Raw genomic sequence first — 22,285 nt, 5'->3', positions numbered from 1 at the left:
GCCCCCTCGGCCTCTGGCGCCTCATGCCTCCCTGCTCCGCCACTTGAGGAAGAGCCGCCTTGGCCAACTGGAAGGGCAGTCACCATCACTGGGTTCTCGCGAGGCCCCTGGAGTCCGGCGGGGCGTGGCCCCCACTCATCAAAGATAGGCATCTGGTTCACAAAATTGCCCATGTTCTGGCAGAGGTACAGCAAGGCCCCTCCCTGCTGGATGCTGCCGGGGTTGGGGGCTCCAGTCAGGATCAAGAGCACTGTCCTCAGCACTTCAGGCGTCAGGTCCTCTCCCTGGAGCCTCATACGATCATCATGCCCGCTGAAGGCCCACAGCCGGCGGGAGTGGCGTTGGAGAGGAGCAATGCGGCGAAGCAAGAACTCCTTCACCACCTTGGGCGCTGTCACACCAAGCGACCTCAAGAACACGAAGCGGTGCCTAACGAAGACGAGCCGGGGGCTCTCAAGCGTCTCCTGGCCCCAGCCCGAATTGGGGAGAGCAGGCGAAGTTGGCTCCGATAGCAGGGGGCTGGGTACCCCTGCATCCACATACAGCCATCGCTCACGGAACCCAGCCACGGGCAGAGGGAGCCTGAAGTCAATCCCTGAGGCCGCTGTCTCAGACGCGGCAACGAAGCTCACGCACGCCTAGCATTGGGTAGGGTCGACAAGGCGCAGAGAGAAGAAGTGGCGCAGCAAGGCAACCGAAGGATGCCCATCATTGCCTCGCAAACAAAGGCGAAGACCGAAAGGAGGGTGATGGATTCAGGACCCAGATGCATCATGTGGATATGATAGTGGAAAAGCACGGCATTGAAGAAATTGAAAAAGGGGGGAACCAGACCCACCCACTGGGCGTCGGCAAAATACGGGACCTCGGTGGCTATCCTGTCGATGGAGAAGTGGGACGCGGGCCAGGCTGTCGTCCTCCCGCATTCGTTGAAAATAGTAGCTAGAGCCAAGCTGACCTTGCCCAAGCCCTCGGCGGGGGCCGCCAGCGGCGGCGAGCAAGGCGGAGGCATGGGTTTCTTCCCTCTTCCCTTCTTCGTCAGAGCCATGGCAATAGGAAGGGGGGAAGGTTAGAGATTGGGTTGAAGACGGAAGCTGGAGTTCGAGCAGAGGAAGGACAGAGGGCGCTCGAGCAATAGAAAGGGGAGCGGCTGTGTACGACTACGAGTCCACCTAGCAAGGCGCAAAATAAGGGGGCGAGGGGGAACAGTGCCGCCCACGCCCAATCAACCGCCACGCGGTTCCCAAGGCCACAGGCTGTTAGGGCCCGCGGTGCTTCGCCCTTGTCCTTTTGCCTCCCTGCACGGCCAAGTCCGAGCACGCCTTGGGCCCGGGGGCTACTGTCGGCGTTCTAGGAACGGGGGTCCCCAGACTTGCCTGCCTGCGGCCTGCGGCGTGGCTCAAAGGGGGCCTAGCACAGCCTGTCTTCATCGACACAACCCCAAGACCCTCGCGAGGGGCCAAGCCTCGCGGGGCGGACGACATGGAGCTTCCTCAGGCACGGCCACATCAGGCTGGCTCGCGAGGAGGCGGAGAGATCAAGGCGGCGTACCTCACGAGGTGCCCGTGACGCAAGCCATGACGACCAAGGGCGCCAGGCGGGCGCCAGCCCGCGCAATGTCCTCCTTTCCTCTTTGGTGAAGGGAGAAAGCGCAGGCGAGAGCATCAAGCAAAGGCACCCGTTTCGGTGCAACGAGACCAAGACCAGTCCAACGGCAGGGAGGAAGTCATTGTGGAGCCCAAGCCAGCGTCACCACTAGAGTCTTTGGCAGGCGAGGACTAACTTTAGTCAGGATAAGTGTACCAGATGTTCCCCTTCAAAATGGCCAATTGTTAGCCACCCCCAGGGTAGGGAGGATCCAGAATCGGCCAACCCAGAAACTAGCCAGGGTCCCAATCGAGAAGAGAGAGAGGGAAGGGTGACTGAACTCCCCCTAGCAGTTCATCCTCCCAAACAAGAACAGACCCTTGCGAGGCTGTTCTTCCTTGTATTGCTCATCATCATCAGCCCAAGAGGCAATCCACCATACCACACACTGGGGTAGGGTGTTACACCACAACGGTGGCCCGAACAAGTATAAACCCTGTGTCTCTTGTGCTGTTCTTTCCATAGCTTAGATCTTAACAAGGCGGAAGGGTGCAGGTAGGTAGATGGTGAAATCTCTGCACGCACCCCAGTGTTCGAACCTCAATGGTCTGCCGGAACCTGAAATCCGACATCCAAGCCGACTCCGGAGGCGCTCGCCTTCAGTTCGCCTGCTGATGTCCCGAAGACTCCAGATCCCCCGGCCCCTTCTATTGCGCCTGATGCTCTGGAGGAGGCTCTTTCTGTACTGAACCAGCTTCATGGCGATCTTCAAGGCGCCGATCGGCGCCCAGTGTCGGGGCGCTTGGAGCTGATCTCGGGATGGCTTCAAGCTGACGCGTCCATTAGGGCGGCATGGAGCCAGGCCATGGCGGCCTCAAAGGAGGGCAAACAGGCTGCTGGCCTGGCCGCGGCCGACCGCGACCCTGGCTTCGACTTTGAAGCCTTGCTTGAGCCTGTGGACCTGGAGCACCGCGCCATTGTTGCCGAAGACGTGAAGGACCAGGTGGAGGCCCTGCTGGGGAAGTTCCTCGCCATCGACCCCGGGCCCATGGATGATGGCGCCACCAACCCTATGGTCCAAGCTGACGGCATGGGCGACAGCGACGTTGACGACGGGGTACTCCTTATGGGCGACAGCAGCGCCCAAGGCTGAAGGAGAAGCTCTCTAGTGGCGCTCCCCTCCATTTTATTTCCTGCAACATGTATCATGCCTCGCGGAGGCGTAAGAACTTAAGTGCTCGGAACCTTTAAGAAACAGTATGTCTTGTAATAATTTCTAGGATTTTGCAATTTCCTTCCCGTTTGCTTTAATGTTCTGCGTCGGCAGGGCCAGGCCCCTCGCATACCTCAGCTGCCGCTGGGTCGTTCGGATCACCGGGACAAGACCAAGGGGTGACGGGCTACGTGACCAGTTAGGCTCCAAAGTCACGATGCTCAGGAGTCCCCCTTGACGTACAAACAGCCCTCGGGAAGGAGATGCGATAGTAGGCCTTAGCGTTCTGCATCGGCAGGGCCTGGCCCCGCGCATACCTCACCCGTCGTTTGGTCGTCTGGATCGCCAAGACGAGACCAAGTGGTGAGGGGCTACGTGACTAGTGAGGCTCTTGAGTCGTGATGCTAAGGAGTCCCCTTGACATACGAACAAACCTCCATACCTTTCCTCGCCGAGGTCTCGCTCGGGAGGGGCACGAAAAGACCAGGTCCGAGGCACCTGGCAGGGTGGCGTACGTTAGGCATGACCTGAGTGTAGCCCCCGTGCCTAGTCCCCTGACGTGACTCTCCCGAAGGGAAAGTGTTGCGATGAAGCTGGACACCGAGCCTGGCGGCTCCCTGAGGTTAATGCGGCCGTGAGGCCACCCCCAGTTGTTTATCACCAGCACGGAGCATGGCACTTTCGCACTAGCATGGGCATAGCCGCTCCTCGACCATGTCGACTACCAGCGTAGAGCATGGTGCTTCTACTAGTGTGTGGGTGGGGGCTCCCTCTGAGTGGAGCCCCCAGGGCGTGTACAACCCCGCCCTGACACGTGGCTTGCATGATAGGGCTACAGGAGGTGTGTGTGGGCACTCGTGAGCCAGCACGGGACTCACGAGGCCCTACCTCAAGGCAGGTTGCACCTAAATTTGATTCGGAACACTTGTGATGACCCTGCGAGATGGTTAGACAACCTGCGCCGAATGAATCTCCTGAGGCTATCACATGGGAAGGCCAAACACCAACGACCCCAAGAGGTGACGGGAACGGTGACGACCCGCCAGACAGATCTCAACCTTTGGGTTTATCGATGCTGCAGGGATGGACCCGAGCATAGACGATGTGCCCAGTCTTGTCATGCGAAAATCCTGAAGAAAGACAACCGACGCGCGGCTCCCATGGTGACGAGGCACCGTGTCGCGCACCCTAGCTCGTCCGCTCGCGATTAGCTCATGCGAGAACAAAGCACCAAGGACCATGGGAGGTGACGTGCACTGGAACTAGCCCATGAGCTAGAGCTCAGCCTCTTGGGTTTAGCGACGCTGTAGCGATGGACCCGAGCACAAACGTCGTGCCCACCCTGAATCATGAGGCGGTCATGGGTGGGCTTGCAAGGGCGTACGACGATCATGGCAATGAAGTGCCAGACAGGCAGATGATAATCATGAAATAACTCATGGAAGGAGGTTAGCCAGCTCTAAATAGATGCAAAGAATGATACATGCCACAGGGATGGATCCACACGGCCTGGGGATGATGCAGCCCGAGGGGCGCTCCCAGCTGAACAACTAGAAGATGCAAGAACGATACACGTCACAGTGACAAGCCCATGCGATCTGGTGATAATGCAGGCCGAGGGGTGCCCCCAACTGAATAAATCAGAAAATGTCACCTGGCAATGTTGCTGAAGAGATGTTGGAGTAGCTGCAGATGCATGCCAAAGAAGTCGCTCCTCACGAGCCACATGGGTCCTGAACCTCGGGAGTCTCTGGGTGCTCAGGGGGCTCATGAAGAACCGCCGCCATTTCTGCCAGGACCGCCTGGTGCCTGGCCTCCTGGACAGCCAGAACACTCCGCAAGCGACGCTGGAAGGTAACAGCCGCGTTCGGCAGGCCAAAAGGCATGCAAACGTAGCTGTGAGGGGGGCCCTCACACCGACCAACGTGCAATGGCCAGAAGCTCTCCTTGGATGCGGCCCGGTTGAGCCCTAGAATGTTTACGCAGACGCGCAGCTCATTGTCCTTGCCAGGACAAGGAGCCATGCCAGGTGGTGGGCAGCAGTCGCCACGCATAGCTCTCGCCTCTTGAAGCTCCTCGGTCACCTTGGTGATGAAATCCTAAGCACCTGGCACCCTGTGCCTTGTGCCCTCGTGAGGGAAGCGTGCAATGAAGCATGCCTCCATGTGGTGCCCAAGCGCCTACCTCGCGACGTTGGCTAAGTCAGAGGCCCTCCATAAGATAGCCCCCGAGCCTGGCCTAAGAGGGGCGCCAGGCATGCCTTCCTATGCGAGAGAGGAAGGCGCCCCATCCGTGGGCGCCGGTCCTGAGGTTGTGCCGCTGGAGACACCGCTCTCCTGAGGCTCTTGGCGGAGCAGCTGCTTCTTCTTCTTGGGGACAGCCTCAGGAGGGCAGAGGGTGCCTTCGTTGTCTGGGTCTTCGACCGCTGCAGCCTTTTAGGCGCGCTCGAGAGAGCACACCACATCCTTCTCCTCGCGCGCGATTGTGATGATGTTGTGGTTCTCTGGCATCTTGAGGACCTTCTAACCATGATGAGTCACCACCATAAACTTGGCCAGGGCTGGATATCCAAGGATGGCATTGTACAGAAGGCGGATGTGGGCGATGTCGAAGTCGATGAGCTTAGTGCAATAGTTGTCGTGCTGACCGAAGGTGACAGGGAGGCGGATCTGCCCTATCGGGGTGGTGGAGCCGTCGGTCACTCCTGAGAAAGGCTTAGTGGGCTGCAGCTGATCATAGGGCACTCGGAGGCAGTCGAACGTCTCAACGAAAAGAACATTGCGCCCCGCAATGCCATTGATGAGGGTCTTGGTGACGAGGACGTTGCTGATGACTGGCGAGCAAAGCATCGGGAGGGCGTCGGCAGTTGCCACGCACTTGAGCTGGTCGGACGAGCTGAAGGTGATGGTGCACTTGGACCACCTAAGAGGGTGTGTGGCCTCGAGCCTAGGGAGGACCTCGTTCACCTCAAGGGAGAACTGCTTGAAGATGCGATGAGAGGCTGGGGCCTGAGCACCACCCAGGATGCAGGCGATGGCGTCAGGCTCCTGGAAGCCCCCAGCCCCACGTCTTGGTGGTGGTCATTGTTCCTTCTTGGTGGTGGTGGAAGCGGAGGGAGGTCGGCGTTGCCTTGAGGGCGGTCCTCACGAGGCTGATCTCTCCAGGCGCCCTCACATCCTTGCCCTATCAATGGTCCTCACGAGGCTGGTCGCGCCACTCCTGGCGGGGGCCGCGGTCGTCCCAGCTTCCTCCACTTTGACCTCCTCCACAGTTGTAGCCTCGATCGTTGCGCTCGGTGCGACGACCGAGGCGCCCGTCGCGGATGGTCCTGAGCTCTTAACAGCCATTGGTCATGTGGCTGTGTATGTTGTGGAAGACACAGAATGGACGGCTGCCCTTGGATGACTCTGGGTGGTCGCAGCCGCGCTTCATCTCTGGTTCAGCTGCGAGCATGGCCGCCCCCTTACGCTTCACGTCCTTGGCCTTGGCCTTCTTGTCTTCTGGGTCGGCCACTGGGAGCTTGAGGAGGGTGAGGCATCCCTCCTCATCTCTCGCGCACTTGGTCGCCATGTTGAACATCTGTAGAGCCGTGCACAGGTCCTCGTGTATGGTGAGCTCCTCCTTCATCTTGACATCGCGGACGCCATCAGAGAATACTGATATGATGGCTTCGTTCGACACCTTGGGGATCTTGAAGCGAACGTTGTTGAATCACTGGATGTACTTCTGCAGGGTTTCCCATGGCTGCTGCTTGATGCATCGCAGGTCACCCGCAGCAGGCGGGCGGTCGTGAGTGCCCTGGAAGTTGGCGACGAAATGCTCGCGCATCTCGCACAGGAGGAGATCGATCCCGTGGGCAGGTTCAGGAGCCACAAGCGTGCTCCATCCTTGAGGTCCATGGGAAACCACTTCGCCATGACTTTCTCGTCGCCGTTGGCCGCCTCGATGCTCAGCTCATAGATCTACAGGAACTCAGTAGGGTCGGGGGTGCCGTCGTAGCGTGGAGTCAGGTTGGGATTGAATTTCCCCGGCCAGACGATGTTGCGTAGCTCAGGAGTGAAGGCTCGACAGTCCGTGGTGGTCATGGGAGCCCGGCGTGGAGGTGGAGGCTGATCTTGGCGCTCATGCGGCACCACCACAGGCAGTGCACGGTCTTGACGTGGTGGTGTAGGGAGCGCTGGAGCACCTTCTTGTGGCTGATGGACCTCCTGGGAGCTTTCTTCTTCACGCGTGGGCGCTCGGCACGGCGGGTCACGCCGTGTGGCCGTGCACCTTGGTCCGAGGGCGCCTTCATACCGGATCAGGTTTGGAAGCTTGAATTACATCGCTGATATCCGAGGAGATTTGATCTTCGAAGAGTTCTCGGCCTCGGCCGCCGCTCCTCATCTACATGAAGGAAGCCCGTCGGATACACCATCAGACTACGTTCAATGATCAACTCTCGTGCCTGCCATGTCCATAGATCTAGAGCGGACCACTCCGTCCGAAGACGGGAGGTTATGCCCCGCCGGACTTGAAGCGTTAAGTCGACTAGAGGGGGGTGAATAAGCGATTTTTATGAATTCTTCACTGAGGAATTTCAGGGTGAGGAAATTCCTAAGAGAAGAACTACTTGCAGCGGAATAAGTACTCAGATGTAAACATAACAAAACATAAGCATGGTCTTCATGATGAAATGAAAACAAGCACAAAGTACATAAAGCGTAAACACATGTTAAAACAGGATGAAGACAAACAAACTGAAGAAATTGAACTTAGGAAATTGAGAAAGTCTTCTGACAAAGTCTTCAAACAGATATGAACAAGCACACAACACGGTAGTGAGGAAATGGAAGGGTTGAGGAAATAGAACCAGTAGGCTTGGTGTAGACAATGATTTGGTAGACCATTTCCAACTATTGTGACAGTCGTACGTCTGGTTAGGGCGGCTAGGTATTCAAACCTAAGGACACACAGTCCCGGACACCCAGTCGTGAACACGCAGTTCAAGACACTTAGTCCTCACCGTTTTCCCCTTGAGCTAAGGTCACATAGACCTCGTCCAATCACTTGTGGTAAGTCTTCAGGTGACATCCAAACCTTCACAGACTCGGTCACTCGGCGATCCACAATTTCCTCTTGGATGCTCTAGACAATGACACCTAACCGTCTGGAAGATGCACAGTCTTCAAAGGTAACAAGTGTCGGATCCATGCAGGATCAATCTCTTCAGTGATGCTCAATCACTTTGGGTTTGTAGGTGTTTGGGTTTGGGATTTCCTCACTTGATGATTTTCTCTCAAAGTCCTCGGAGGATGGTATGCTCTCAAATGACAAGTGTCAATTTCTCTCAGAGCAGCCAACCAGCTAGTGGTTGTAGGGGGTGGCTATTTATAGCCTAGGGAGCAGCTCGACATGATAAGACATAAATGCCCTTCAATGATATGACCGTTAGGTGGGAAGATATTTTGGGACAGCTGGCGTGTAGCACAGCAACGGTCGGAAATTTGACTATCAAATTCCTTAGGGCCATCATGTTCCTCACTTGTAGGTAATCTGCACTGGCAAATTCCTAACTCCTCAGTCAGAGCAAATTCCACAGAGACCAGAAGAACTTCGTCTCTATCACTGAAGAAATTGACTGAACTGCCTGAGATTTCCAATGGCTTCACTCGAAGGGATTGGTAGGTGTAGGATTTTGAGTTTAGCATCACTTGGAAACTTTTCCTTAGTATTTCCTTGACCCCCTTTAACAGTACGGTGTTTCCTATGACTGAAGAAGGAGAAAACGAATCTACAAAAATGAAAGTCTTCACGTTTCATGTTCCTCGAATGAATACCAAGTCTTCATGGTCACACCAATTTCTTCACTTTCAAAGTCTTCAGAAGTACAAAGTCTTCAGTCGAAGAACTTCATTTTTAGGGGTTAACTTTCTCTATAGATATCAAACTCCTCATAGACTTATAGACCTGAGTACACTCACAAATGCATAGGTCCCTTAACCTATAAGTCTTCAATACACCAAAATCACTAAGGGGCACTAGATGCACTTACAATATCCCCCTTTTGGTCATTGATGACAATATAGTATAAGTTTTCAACGGGGATAAACATATGAAGAGTAAATACTTATATTGAGGAATTTGATTGCAAGATGTAGAAGAACTCCCCGTGAAGATGTGCATAGTGAGGAATTTGCTTTTGAAACAATGCACACTTGAAGAGTAGAATCATGGATATCTCCTCCGATATCTTGTAATTCATACATGCATTTGACATATAATATGAAGAATTTGAAATGCATGATGAAATATGGTGACTGATGTAATTCAGCATGTGTGCGTTAACATATATGAGGAATAAGCATGCATAAGAACACAGCAAAAGTATCAGACCACCATCGGGTTTTAAGTTTACAACTCGATCCAACAAAATCTTCAAAAGAACGAGAGTTATAACTTAGGAAAAAACACCCATATAAGTAGACCCGCTTGAAGACAAACTCAAATTTCTCCCCCTTTGTCATCGAATGGCCAAAAGGAACGAAAAATGAGGACTAACTGTAACACCCTCGATCCTACTATATCTCCCACATGTCGAGGCACGACTTAGAGGCATAATCGCATTGAAGGCATATGTCGCAAGTTAGGCAATCTTCACAACATCCCATGTAATAATATAGATAATAGAAGGGGAGATAACATAGTTGGCTTACACTCGCCACGTCAATCAAGTACATAAAATAGCATTACATCATCCAAACACTCATGGCCCGACTACGGCGCCAAAATAAAAGATAACCCAACATGCGACACGGTCCCGATCACCCCCAACTAGGCACCACTATTGATCATCTGGGAAAGACACGTAGTATCGTTGAGAGTCCTCGTCGAACTCCCACTTGAGCTCAAGCGCGTCACCTGGAGCGGAATCATCAGGCCCTGCATCTGGTTTGGAAGTAATCTGTGAGCCACAGGGACTCAGCAATCTCGCACCCTCGCGATCAAGACTATTTAAGCTTATAGGTAAGGCAAGGTAAAAATGTGGAGCTGCAGCAAGCGACTAGCAAATATGGTGGCTAACCTGTTCGCAAAAGAGAGCGAGAAGAGGAGGCAAAGCGCGACCGAGAAACTAGAGGGCATCCTGCGGCAAGCATTACTCCAACACCGTGTTCACTTCCCGGACTCCGCCGAGAGGAGACCATCACGGTAACTCACACGGTTGATTCATTTTAATCAAGTTAAGGTTCAAGTTATCTACAACCGGACATTAACAAATTCCCATCTGCCCATAACCGCGGGCACGGCTTTCGAAAGTTCAAATCCCTGCAGGAGAGTCCCAACTTAGCCCATGACAAGCTCTCACGGTCAACGAAGGAATAGACCTCCTCCCGAGACGTTCTGATCAGACTCGGTACCTCGGTTCTTCAAGACACTTCGACAGGTTAAAACAAATCCAGCAACACCACCCAGATGTGCCGATAAATCCCGATAGGAGCTGCACATATCTCCTTCTCAGGGCACACCGGATGAGCAAGACGTCGGGTAGGCTAGCCCAGGTTGCCCCTGGTAGCCCCGGACATCGCTCGGTTGGACCAACACTCAGAGGAGCACTGGCCCGAGGGGGCTTAAAATAAGATGACCCTCGGGCTCCGGAAACCCAAGGGAAAAAGAGGCTAGGTGGCAAATGGTAAAACCAAGGTTGGGCATTGCTGGAAAAGCTTTAATCAAGGCGAACTATCAAGGGGTTCCCATTATAACCCAACCGCGTAAGGAACGCAAAATCCGGGAACATAACACCGATATGACGGAAACTAGGGTGGCAAGAGTGGAACAAAACACTAGGCGAGAGGCCAATCCTTCCACCCTTTACAAAGTATATAGATGCATTAAGATAACAAGATAATATAATGATAGCCCAACAAGTAAATAATGTTCCAACAAGGAACGGTCTCCAATCTTCACCTGCAACTAGCAACGCTATAAGAGGGGCTGAGCAAAGCGGTAACATAGCCAATCAATGGTTTGCTAGGACATGGTGGGTTAGAGGTTTGACATGGCAATTTGGGAGGCTTGAAAGCAAGTGGTAGGCATCGTAGCATAGGCATAGCAAAAGAGCGAGCATCTAGCAAAGCAAAGATAGAAGTGATTTCGAGGGTATGGTCATCTTGCCTGCAAAGTTGTCAGAGTTGACTGGATCCTCGAAAGCAAACTCAACGGGCTCCTCGTTAGCGAACCCGTCTCCCGGCTCTACCCAAACAAGACAAACAATCCAACGGAACACAATCAACCATGTGCAAAGCTCAAACAATATGATGCAAGGATGGTATGCTATGTGGGATGCAATGCGGGATGCATATGCAAGATGTGACAGGAAAAGCATGAACCTGGCCTCAACTTGGAAATCCAAGTGTGCCACTGGAAATATGAGATGAAATCGCTTGAAAACGATATAAAGAACGTCAGAATCAGAGTTACGGTTTGGAAATGGCAAGCAATTCAAATATGACCACGTTCTGCGGTTTACAGCAAGTAGCCATCTAAATGCAACAAGATGAACATGCTACAGCACCCAAATATGACAACAAAATACATGGCAGGGATGCATTCAAGAAGTTTAACAAAATCTAGCACTGAGCTACGGCCAAATCATCCATTAACAGGTTCAAACAAGCATGGCAAAAATGCATTTGACAAACAGATTTCAGACTTAGTGAAATTAACACTTGTCTGGAATTTCAGATCAGATAGCAATCTTCGGAGCATGAAAACTATACGCTACAGGACCTGAAAATGGCAATTTAAAGCATGGCATGGAGCTACTCAAAGAGCTCAACAAAAGTCCCTTAGTGACCTTGAGCCAAAAGGGATCAGAAAATACAATTGCAAGCATGTGAACATGGCAAAAACATAATCAGATCACAGACTTAGTGAAAACTGGAGCATGCTGAAACAGATATCAAGTAGGCATGTTTACGAGCTTGATGCACTCACTACGGAGCAATTCATGACCATCTAAGCATACACCCATCAAGAATACACAAAATGCAAGCTAGACATGGCAAGAACAATAACATATCATGCACGGATCAACTACAACATCCTCGGCAAAATCGCTAACAAGTAGACAATCTGCCCAGATTCATGAAATAGCAAAAGTAGAGCTCAATTGACTCAAGCTAGGGTGCTCTATAATTGCAAACAAAGTCATGGATCGATATAGAACTACAAGATTAACAAAACATCCTTACTGATCATCCTCAAAAGAGGCACGGATCACTAGTAAACAACATGAACATATGGCCATATGAGATAAATAGCTCAAGGACTTGGCGGAAATGCGAAGTCCCTGAAATCAGCATTACCAAATGCCTCACTTTGCAAGCTTCTGCTAGTCACCACACATATCAGTAAAATACATGGGTTGCACCTCTGGAAAGATGGCAAAACCCTTAACAAAACATATGTAGAGCTCATGGGCATAACATGCACACAATAATCATGGCAAAAATGAAAAATATCTAAATGGAGCAGCAGATCTGACAATTATCTCAAGTAGCACTCTTCTAACAGCATTTCGGGCATCAAGATGAACTCAAATGAAAATGACGCAGTGGAATGAAATGATGTGCTCTCTGAGACGAACATTTTGATATGCTATATGCACAAAACGGAGCTACAGATGCAAAGTTATAGCGCGATGAACAAGGGCATATGGATCTGGGAAAACGGGGACTTAGAAGAAAATTTGGACCTCCAGATCTAGGTTACTGTAGCCGATCTGGATCGGGCACGCCTCCCGAGGTTTGTTGGGACCTCGTCGGCGACGAAGGAAGGACGGTGGATGGCGGCGGGCGGCGCTCACCGGAGCCGGCGTGGCCGGTGGAGAGGCGGCGGGGCGCGGGCGGTCGCCGGGGCCGGCGTGGCGGCGGGGCGAGGCCGGTGGAGAGTCGGGGTCGCCGGACGCCAAGTTTGCCGGCGTGGAGGAGCTTGGCGGCGGCCGGAAATGGCGGCGGTGGGCGGCGCGCTCGGCCGCACGGGAGGGAGACGAAGGCGGGCGGCGGCGCGGTCGTCTGGGCCTCGGGGGCCCGATCCGGGCCTCCCGGGCCGGAGCGGTGGCGATGTGGGCGCGAGTCGGCGCCGAATGGGGGCGTGCCATGTGGCGGCAGTGGCGGAAGTCGGACACGTCCATCGGTGGCGAAAATGTCCGGCGGCGGCGGACGAATGGGATCTAGGGTTTTCGGGAGGAAGGGGAAGGAGAAATTCGGGGGTGTCTTTAAATAGGCATAGAGGGAGCTAGGAGAGTCCAAATGAGGTGCGGTTTTCGGCCACGCGATCATGATCGAACGCTTAGATGATGGGGAAGGTTTTCGTGGGTTTTGGGCCAAATTGGAGGGGTGTTGGGCTGCAACACACACGAGGCCTTTTCGGTCCCTCGATTAACCGATGGAGTATCAAACGAAGTCCAAATGGTACGAAACTTGACAGGCGGTCTACCGGTAGTAAACCAAGGCCCCTTGGCAAGTCTCGGTCCAATCCGAAAATGTTTAATCCCCACACACGAACAAAAGGTAGAAATGGCCACCGGAGGAGAACGAAGCACCGGAATGCAAAACGGACAACGGGGAAAATGCTCGAATGCATGAGATGAACACGTATGGAAATACAATGCACATGATGACATGATATGAGATGCATGACAACGACAACAACACACGGGGGCAAAAACCCGAACCCGAGAAAATAAAATAACTTAAGGCTGGAAACGGCAAGAGTTGGAATACATATTGGGAAAGTCATATCCGGGGTGTTACAACACTCCACCACTACGAAAGGATCTCGTCCCGAGATCTAGGACTGAAAGAACTCCGGGTACTCGGAACGGAGGTGATCCTCGTGTTCCCAGGTAGCTTCACGGTCGGAATGGTGTGACCACTTGACTTTGAGGAATTTGATTGACTTGTTGCGAGTCTTGCGTTCAGTCTCTTCAAGAATAGCAACTGGGTGCTCATGATAAGAGAGATCTTCTTGGAGCTCAATGTCCTCGAAGTTGACAGTGCGGTCAGGAGTCTTGAAGCACTTTCAAAGCTGAGATACATGGAACACATCATGAACATTTGCAAAGTTTGAAGGAAGCTCGAGTTGATAGGCGAGATCGCCTCTCTTGCTGACGATCTTGAAAGGTCCCACGTATCTAGGGGCAAGCTTCCCTTTGATACCGAAGCGGCAAGTACCTTTCATAGGAGAGACGCGGAGGTAAACATGATCTCTGATCTTGAAAACCAAATCACGGTGCTTACTATCATAGTAGCTCTTCTGGCGGGATTGGGCTGCTTTGAGGTTATCTCGAATGACTTTGCACATTTCCTCTGCCTCTGTGATTAAGTCATTTATGAGAAGCTGACATTCACCGGTTTCAGACCAGTTGAGAGGGGTACGGCACTTCCTGCCATACAGAATTTCAAATGGGTCCTTGCCCGAACTTGCTTGAAAACTGTTGTTGTAGGAGAATTCAGCATAAGGAAGACAATCCTCCCACTTCATGCCGAAGGAGACACACAAGCCCTGAGCATATCTTCAAGAATCTGGTTGACACGCTCGACTTGACCGCTAGTTTGAGGATGGAAAGCTGTGCTGAAGCGGATGTTGGTGCCCAAGGCCTTCTGAAAAGAATCCCAAAACTTGGAGGTAAAGATGCTACCACGGTCTGAAGAGATCACCTGAGGAATACCGTGCAGAGAGACAATTCGAGAGGTATAGAGTTCCACCAATTGAGCTGCAGTGATTGACTCTTTGATAGGCAGAAAGTGAGCCACTCTGGTGAGTTTATCGATGACAACGAATATAGCATCATTGCCATGCTTGGACTTTGGAAACCCAGTCACGAAGTCCATTTCAATGTGGTCAAACTTCCATTCTGGAATGGCAAGAGGTTGGAGGAGACCAGCTGGCCTTTGATGTTCTGCCTTCACTCTTCTGAAGACATCACATTCATTCACGAATTGAGCAATATCGCGCTTCATTCTAGTCCACCAATAAGCCTGCTTGAGGTCCTGATACATCTTCGTGCTCCTAGGGTGGATGGAGACGAGAGAATTGTGAGCCTCGTTCATGATCACTTTACGAAGGTCACCTTTTGGGCACAACAATACGATCCTCGAAGAAGAGAGTGTCCTTGTCATCAAGGCGGTAGCACTTGTACTTGGGTTGACTCTTGGCAATCCCAATCTTCACCTTTTTCACCATAGCATCAAGAAGCTGAGCTTGGCGAATCTGGTCTTCCAAGGTAGGAGAGACTTGAAGGTTGGCGAGGAAACCTTGAGGAACAACTTGCAGATTAAGTTTGCGGAAAGCTTCACAAAGCTCGGGTTGATAAGGCTTGAGAATCAGACTGTTGCAATAAGCCTTTTTGCTCAATGCGTCAGCAATCACATTGGCCTTGCCTGGAGTATACTCGATACTCGGATTATACTCTTGAATCATTTCGACCCATCGAGTTTGCCTGAGGTTGAGATTAGGCTGAGTGAAGATGTACTTGAGACTCTTGTGATCAGTGAAAATGTCCACTTTTCTTCCCAATAAGAGATGTCTCCAAGTCAAAAGAGCATGCACAACTGCCGCCAACTCGAGATCATGAGTGGGGTAGTTCTTCTCAGTGGGCTTCAATTGGAGAGAGGTATAAGCAACAACTTTCTTCTCTTGCATCAACACTGTGCCAAGACCTTGGAGAGAGGCATCACAAAAGACCTCGTACGGCTTGGATTCATCAGGCGGAGTCAGAACTGGAGCAGTGATCAATTTCTCTTTCAAAGTGTTGAAAGCAATGTCACACTCCGGAGACCAAACGTACTTGACGTGCTTCTGGAGAAGATTTGAGAGAGGCTTCGCGATCTTAGAAAAGTTTTCAACGAATCTTCGGCAGTAGCTTGCGAGACCGAGGAAGCTACAGAGTTGCTTCACGTTCTGAGGAGGTTCCCAATTCAAATTGCAGACACCTTCTCAGGATTCACTGTAATGCCCTTAGCAGAGATGATATGACCAAGATAAAGAACCTCATCGAGCCAAAATTCGCACTTGGAGAACTTGGCGTAAAACTGGTGTTCCCTCAGCTTATCAAGCACCAAACGCAAGTGCTTGGCATGATCTTCCTTGTTCTTCGAGAAAACCAGAATGTCGTCGAGATAGACCAAAATGAAGTCATTGGTGTAGGCGTTGAAGATGAAGTTCATCATGCGAGAGAATGTCGGAGGAGCATTGACGAGGCCAAAAGACATGACAGTGTATTCATATGAACCATAGCTTGTCCTGAAAGCCGTCTTGGGAATATCTTGCTCACAGATTCGAATCTGATGATAACCCATACGGAGATCAAGCTTGGAGAATACTTGGGCACCTTTGAGTTGTTCGAACAGCTCGCTGATGTTGGGAAGTGGGTATTTGTTCTTGATAGTCTTCTTGTTCAATGGACGGTAATCAACACAAAGTCGGTCCGTTCCATCCTTCTTCTTCACAAAAAGAACACCACAACCCCATGGAGAAGAACTAGGCCGGATGAGACCCATTCTCTCTTGAATATCGAGTTGCTTCTTCAGCTCCTTCAACTCTTCAGGTCCGAGCTTGTAAGGACGCTTGCACACTGGTTCCGTACCGGGCTCAAGATCGATGAAGAATTCAACTGGCCGGTGCGGAGGCATTCCTGGAAGCTCTTCTGGAAAGACGTCTTGATATTCGCAAATGACTGGAATTTGCGAGATAGCATCCAGTTCACCCTTCTCATTGAGAGAAAACAGACGGATGGTATCATCTCGAGCAGCAAAGACAATTACATCCTTAGACGAATGAGTCAATTGAATCTGCCTGGCTGCACAATCAAGATGTGTCTTGTGCTTAGAAAGCCAATCCATCCCGAGAATAAGATCAATATCCGAATTACCAAGAACCATAGGATAAGAAAAGAACTTGTAATCACCCAAGGTGATAGTAACATCCGGAGCCATCATTTTAGTGCTCATGAACAAACCCGGAGAAGAAACCGCTATCGGCTTAGGCAAATCAATAGTATGCACATCATGCATGGATGCAAAAGGCTTCGATAAAAATGATAAAGATGCACCAGTGTCAAAAAGAACACTTGCGGGAATGTCATTAACAGGAAGGTTACCCATAATCACATCTGGCGAGTCCTCTGCCTGAGCTGCATTCAGCAAGTTGACCTTGGCGGACTTGGTGTTATGCTTGACCATAGCTGTACTTGCCGATCTGACAGGAGGAGGAGGAGGAAGACGCCTCTGGTTGAAACACTTGTTGGCATAGTGACCCTTCTGTTGGCACTTGTTGCACGTGACCTCTAAAAGCGGACGGTGATACGGAGCACTTGATCTTGGAGCTTGAGACGAAGTCTTGTTCTGAAAGCCAGGGTTGGGTGGGTGGGAAGATCCACTGCCACCTTTGCTCTTCTGATGATACGGCTGACGAAACGGAGGAGGAGGAAGCCAATACTTCTGCTGCTTGGCCACTTGAGTAGAGGAAGAAGGAGTAGTGTCTCTGACTCGCTTCTTGGAAGCATCACACCTCAGTTGAGCGGCCTCTTGCTTCAATGCCATGTTGTAGAACTCATCGTACCTCAAGGGCTCAAAGAGAACAAGAGCTAGCTGAATTTCTTCTCTGAGACCACCCCTGAACTAGTATATCATGCTCTTCTCATCAGGGACGTCCTGGTTGGCAAAGCGGGCGAGCTTCTGAAACAACTTGTTGTAGTCATAGACAAACAAAGAGCCTTGCTTCAGGTTGCGGAATTCCTCATGCTTGCTTTCAACCACGCTCTGAGGAATATGATGAGCTCTGAAATCTTGACGGAATTCATCCCAAGTAATCACACGTCCTCCTCTAGAATCCTTGTACTACTGGAACCATTCTGCAGCTTGATCTTTGAGTTGGAAAGAAGCGAACTTGACGAAGTCCTCAGGCCTGACGTTACTGCACTTGAAATGCTTGCACAGATCCACTAGCCAATCGTTAGCATCGGTTGCCTCAACACAATTGCTGAAAGTCTTTGGCCCGTTAGCAAGGAACTGGTTGAGTGTAGCAAAGTGATTCTGATTGTTGCCTTGGTTCCCTTGGTTGCCTTGATTGCGCTCTTGAAGAATTTGCATGATCAACTGTGTGTTTGCATTGGTTGCGGCCATCACAGCTTGCCATGCCTCCGGAGGAGGGGGAGGTGGTGGCGGATCTCGATTCTGGGTCTGATTGGTGCTCTTAGTGGGAGCCATCCTGAATAGGTTGACCACCGTTAGCCCATTGACAGATAAAATGAAGCTGAATCCAATGGAATGAAAATTGCAACATAAAGTCTTCACATTCGAACAAAATGAACGAATGCATTCCTCTTGAAATGGTCACATATCCATAAATTGAGAAGCCACTTAGAATTTAGGTAGAGAAATATATCAACAAGGTACGGATCAAGAATGAATACTCGGTAAGAAATCCCAATCTCAAACCAAATATCCGTGGAAGAAGAACTAGAGCTACGAGAATTCCCACCTATGAAACTCCCGAACCTTTCCGGTTATGCAATCAGGTGTTGGGGATACAGGGGAAGCATAATATCTCACCCAAATCTAGCAAATCATACATCCAGCTGTATCCATCCTTCAACACATAACCGAGAAAAACTTCGGAAACCATCTACCTCAACCTTCGAAAAGCATCCATTATACAAGTTATGGCGATACTCCCGAACTCCCGCCCCAGTACTAGGTGGCGTCGAGGTTATCTCACCAACGAACTACATAAAAGAGATTTTCGATGTCGGCGTACTAAACTCAGGTATTCCAGAACTGCAACGATAAAATTATGACGACAACACCTCAGATCTCAACTCCCCGGGACACTTCCACAAAACCCCTGACAGGAGGCACCAAGACAATGTTCTCATCATAAAACCATCGGAACGATTCCAAGATACCCGCGTGATCCTAAATTTTTTTTTTGTGAAATTTGAGAAGAGAAGAGTCAAAACTCTACGTCAGGATGCCTTACCAGAGCGATGAGGAGACTGGGAAGTAAAAAGAATTCCTAAACTCTCCGATATATAATTCCTAAATGACTCAAAACATTTTTCTAGACACAACTCGGCCGCTAATAACGATCAAGCAATGGGGCTCCTAATGTCGGGGAAGGCTCTGATTACCAACTTGTAACACCCTCAATGCGACTATATCTCCCACGTGTCGAGGCTCGACTTAGAGGCATAATCGCATTGAAGGCATATGTCGCAAGTTAGGCAATCTTCACAACATCCCATGTAATAATATAGATAATAAAAGGGGAGATAACATAGTTGGCTTACACTCGCCACGTCAATCAAGTACATAAAATAGCATTACATCATCCAAACACTCATGGCCCGACTACGGCGCCAAAATAAAAGATAACCCAACATGAGACACGGTCCCGATCACCCCCAACTAGGCACCACTACTGATCATCTGGGAAAGACACGTAGTATCGTTGAGAGTCCTCGTCGAACTCCCACTTGAGCTTAAGCGCGTCGCCTGGAGCGGAATCATCAGGCCCTGCATCTGGTTTGGAAGTAATCTGTGAGCCACAAGGACTCAGCAATCTCGCACCCTCGCGATCAAGACTATTTAAGCTTATAGGTAAGGCAAGGTAAAAATGTGGAGCTGCAGCAAGCGACTAGCAAATATGGTGGCTAACCTGTTCGCAAAAGAGAGCGAGAAGAGGAGGCAAAGCGCGATCGAGAAACTAGAGGGCATCCTGCGGCAAGCATTACTCCAACACCGTGTTCACTTCCCGGACTCCGCCGAGAAGAGACCATCACGGTAACTCACATGGTTGATTCATTTTAATCAAGTTAAGGTTCAAGTTATCTACAACCGGACATTAACAAATTCCCATCTGCCCATAACCGCGGGCACGGCTTTCGAAAGTTCAAATCCCTGCAGGGGAGTCCCAACTTAGCCCATGACAAGCTCTCACGGTCAACGAAGGAATAGACCTCCTCCCGAGACGTTCCGATCAGACTCGGTACCTCGGTTCTTCAAGACACTTCGACAGGTTAAAACAAATCCAACAACACCACCCAGATGTGCCGACAAATCCTGATAGGAGCTGCACATATCTCGTTCTCAGGGCACACCGGATGAGCAAGACGTTGGGTAGGCCAGCCCAGAGTTGCCCCTGGTAGCCCCGGACATCGCTCGGTTGGACCAACACTCAGAGGAGCACTGGCCCGGGGGGGCTTAAAAGAAGATGACCCTAGGGCTCCGGGAACCCAAGGGAAAAAGAGGCTAGGTGGCAAATGGTAAAACCAAGGTTGGGCATTGCTGGAAAAGCTTTAATCAAGGCGAACTATCAAGGGGTTCCCATTATAACCCAACTGCGTAAGGAACGCAAAATCCGGGAACATAACACCGATATGACAGAAACTAGGGCGGCAAGAGTGGAACAAAACACTAGGCGAGAGGCCGAGCCTTCCACCCTTTACCAAGTATATAGATGCATTAAGATAAAAATATAATATAATGATAGCCCAACAAGTAAATAATGTTCCAACAAGGAACGGTCTCCAATCTTCACCTGCAACTAGCAACGTTATAAGAGTGGCTGAGCAAAGCGGTAACATAGCCAATCAACGATTTGCTAGGACATGGTGGGTTAGAGGTGTGACATGGCAATTTGGGAGGCTTGAAATCAAGTGGTAGGCATCGTAGCATAGGCATAGCAAAAGAGAGAGCATCTAGCAAAGCAAAGATAGAAGTGATTTCGAGTGTATGGTCATCTTGCCTGCAAAGTTGTCAGAGTTGACTAGATCCTCGAAAGCAAACTCAACGGGCTCCTCGTTAGTGAACTCGTCTCCCGGCTCTACCCAAACAAGACAAACAAGCCAACGGAACACAATCAACCACGTGCAAAGCTCAAACAATACGATGCAAGGATGGTATGCTATGCGCGATGCGATGCGGGATGCATATGCAAGATGTGACAGGGAAAGCATGAACCTGGCCTCAACTTGGAAATCCAAGTGTGCCACTGGAAAGATGAGATGAAATCGCTTGAAAACGATATAAAGAACGCCGGAATCGGAGTTACGGTTTGGAAAAGCAATTCAAATATGACCACATTCTGCGGTTTACAGCAAGTAGCCATCTAAATGCAACAAGATGAACATGCTACAGCACCCAAACATGACAACAAAATACATGGCAGGGATGCATTCAAGAAGCTTAACAAAAGTCTATCACTGAGATACGGCCAAATCATCCATCAACAGGTTCAAACAAGCATGGCAAAAATGCATTTGACAAACAGATTTCAGACTTAGTGAAATTAACACTTGTCTGGAATTTCAGATCAGATAGCACTCTTCGGAGCATAAAAACTATATGCTACTGGACCTGAACATGGCAATTTAAAGCATGGCATGGAGCTACTCAAAGAGCTCAACAAAATTCCCTTAGTGACATTGAGCCAAAAGGGATCAGAAAATACAATTGCAAGCATGTGAACATGGCAAAAGCATAGTGAAAACTGGAGCATGCTGAAACAGATATCAAGTAGGCATGTTTACGAGCTCGATGCACTCACTACGGAGCAATTCATGACCATCTAAGCATACACCCATCAAGAATACACAAAATGCAAGCTAGACATGGCAAGAACAATAACATAGCATGCACGGATCAACTACAACATCCTCGGCAAAATCGCTAACAAGTAGACAATCTTCCCAGATTCACGAAATAGCAAAAGTAGAGCTCGATTGACTCAAGCTAGGGTGCTCCATAATTGCAAACAAAGTCATGGATGGATATAGCACTACAATATTAACAAAACATCCTTAGTGATCATCCTCAGAAGAGGCACGGATCACTAGAAAACAACATGAACATATGGCCATATGAGATAAACAGCTCAAGGACTTAGTGGAAATGCTAAGTCCCTGAAATCAGCATTACCAAATGCCTCACTTTGCAAGCTTGTTCTAGTCACCACACATATCACAAAAATACATGGTTTGCACCTCTGGAAAGATGGCAAAACCCTTAACAAAACATATGTAGAGCTCATGGGCATAACATGCACACAATAATCACGGCAAAAATGACAAATATCTAAATGGAGCAGCAGATCTGACAATTATCTCAAGTAGCACTCTTCTAACAGCATTTCAGGCATCAAGATGAACTCAAATGAAAATGATGCATTGGAATGAAATGATGTGCTCTCTGAGATGAACATTTTGATATGCTATATGCCCAAAACGGAGCTACGGATGCAAAGTTATAGCGCGATGAACAAGGGCATATGGATCTAGGAAAATGGGGACTTAGAAGAAAATTTGGACCTCCAGATCTAGGGTTATTATAGCCGATCTGGATCGGGCACGCCTCCCGAGGTTCGTCGGGACCTCGCCGGCGACGAAGGCTGGACTGTGGATGGCGGCGGGCGGCGCTCACCGGAGCCGGCGTGGCCGGTGGAGAG

The sequence above is a fragment of the Triticum urartu genome, chromosome 4 (genome assembly GCF_003073215.2).
Source record: "Triticum urartu cultivar G1812 chromosome 4, Tu2.1, whole genome shotgun sequence".
NCBI classification, from domain to species: domain Eukaryota; kingdom Viridiplantae; phylum Streptophyta; class Magnoliopsida; order Poales; family Poaceae; genus Triticum; species Triticum urartu.
Note: the sequence above shows the minus strand (reverse complement) of the source record.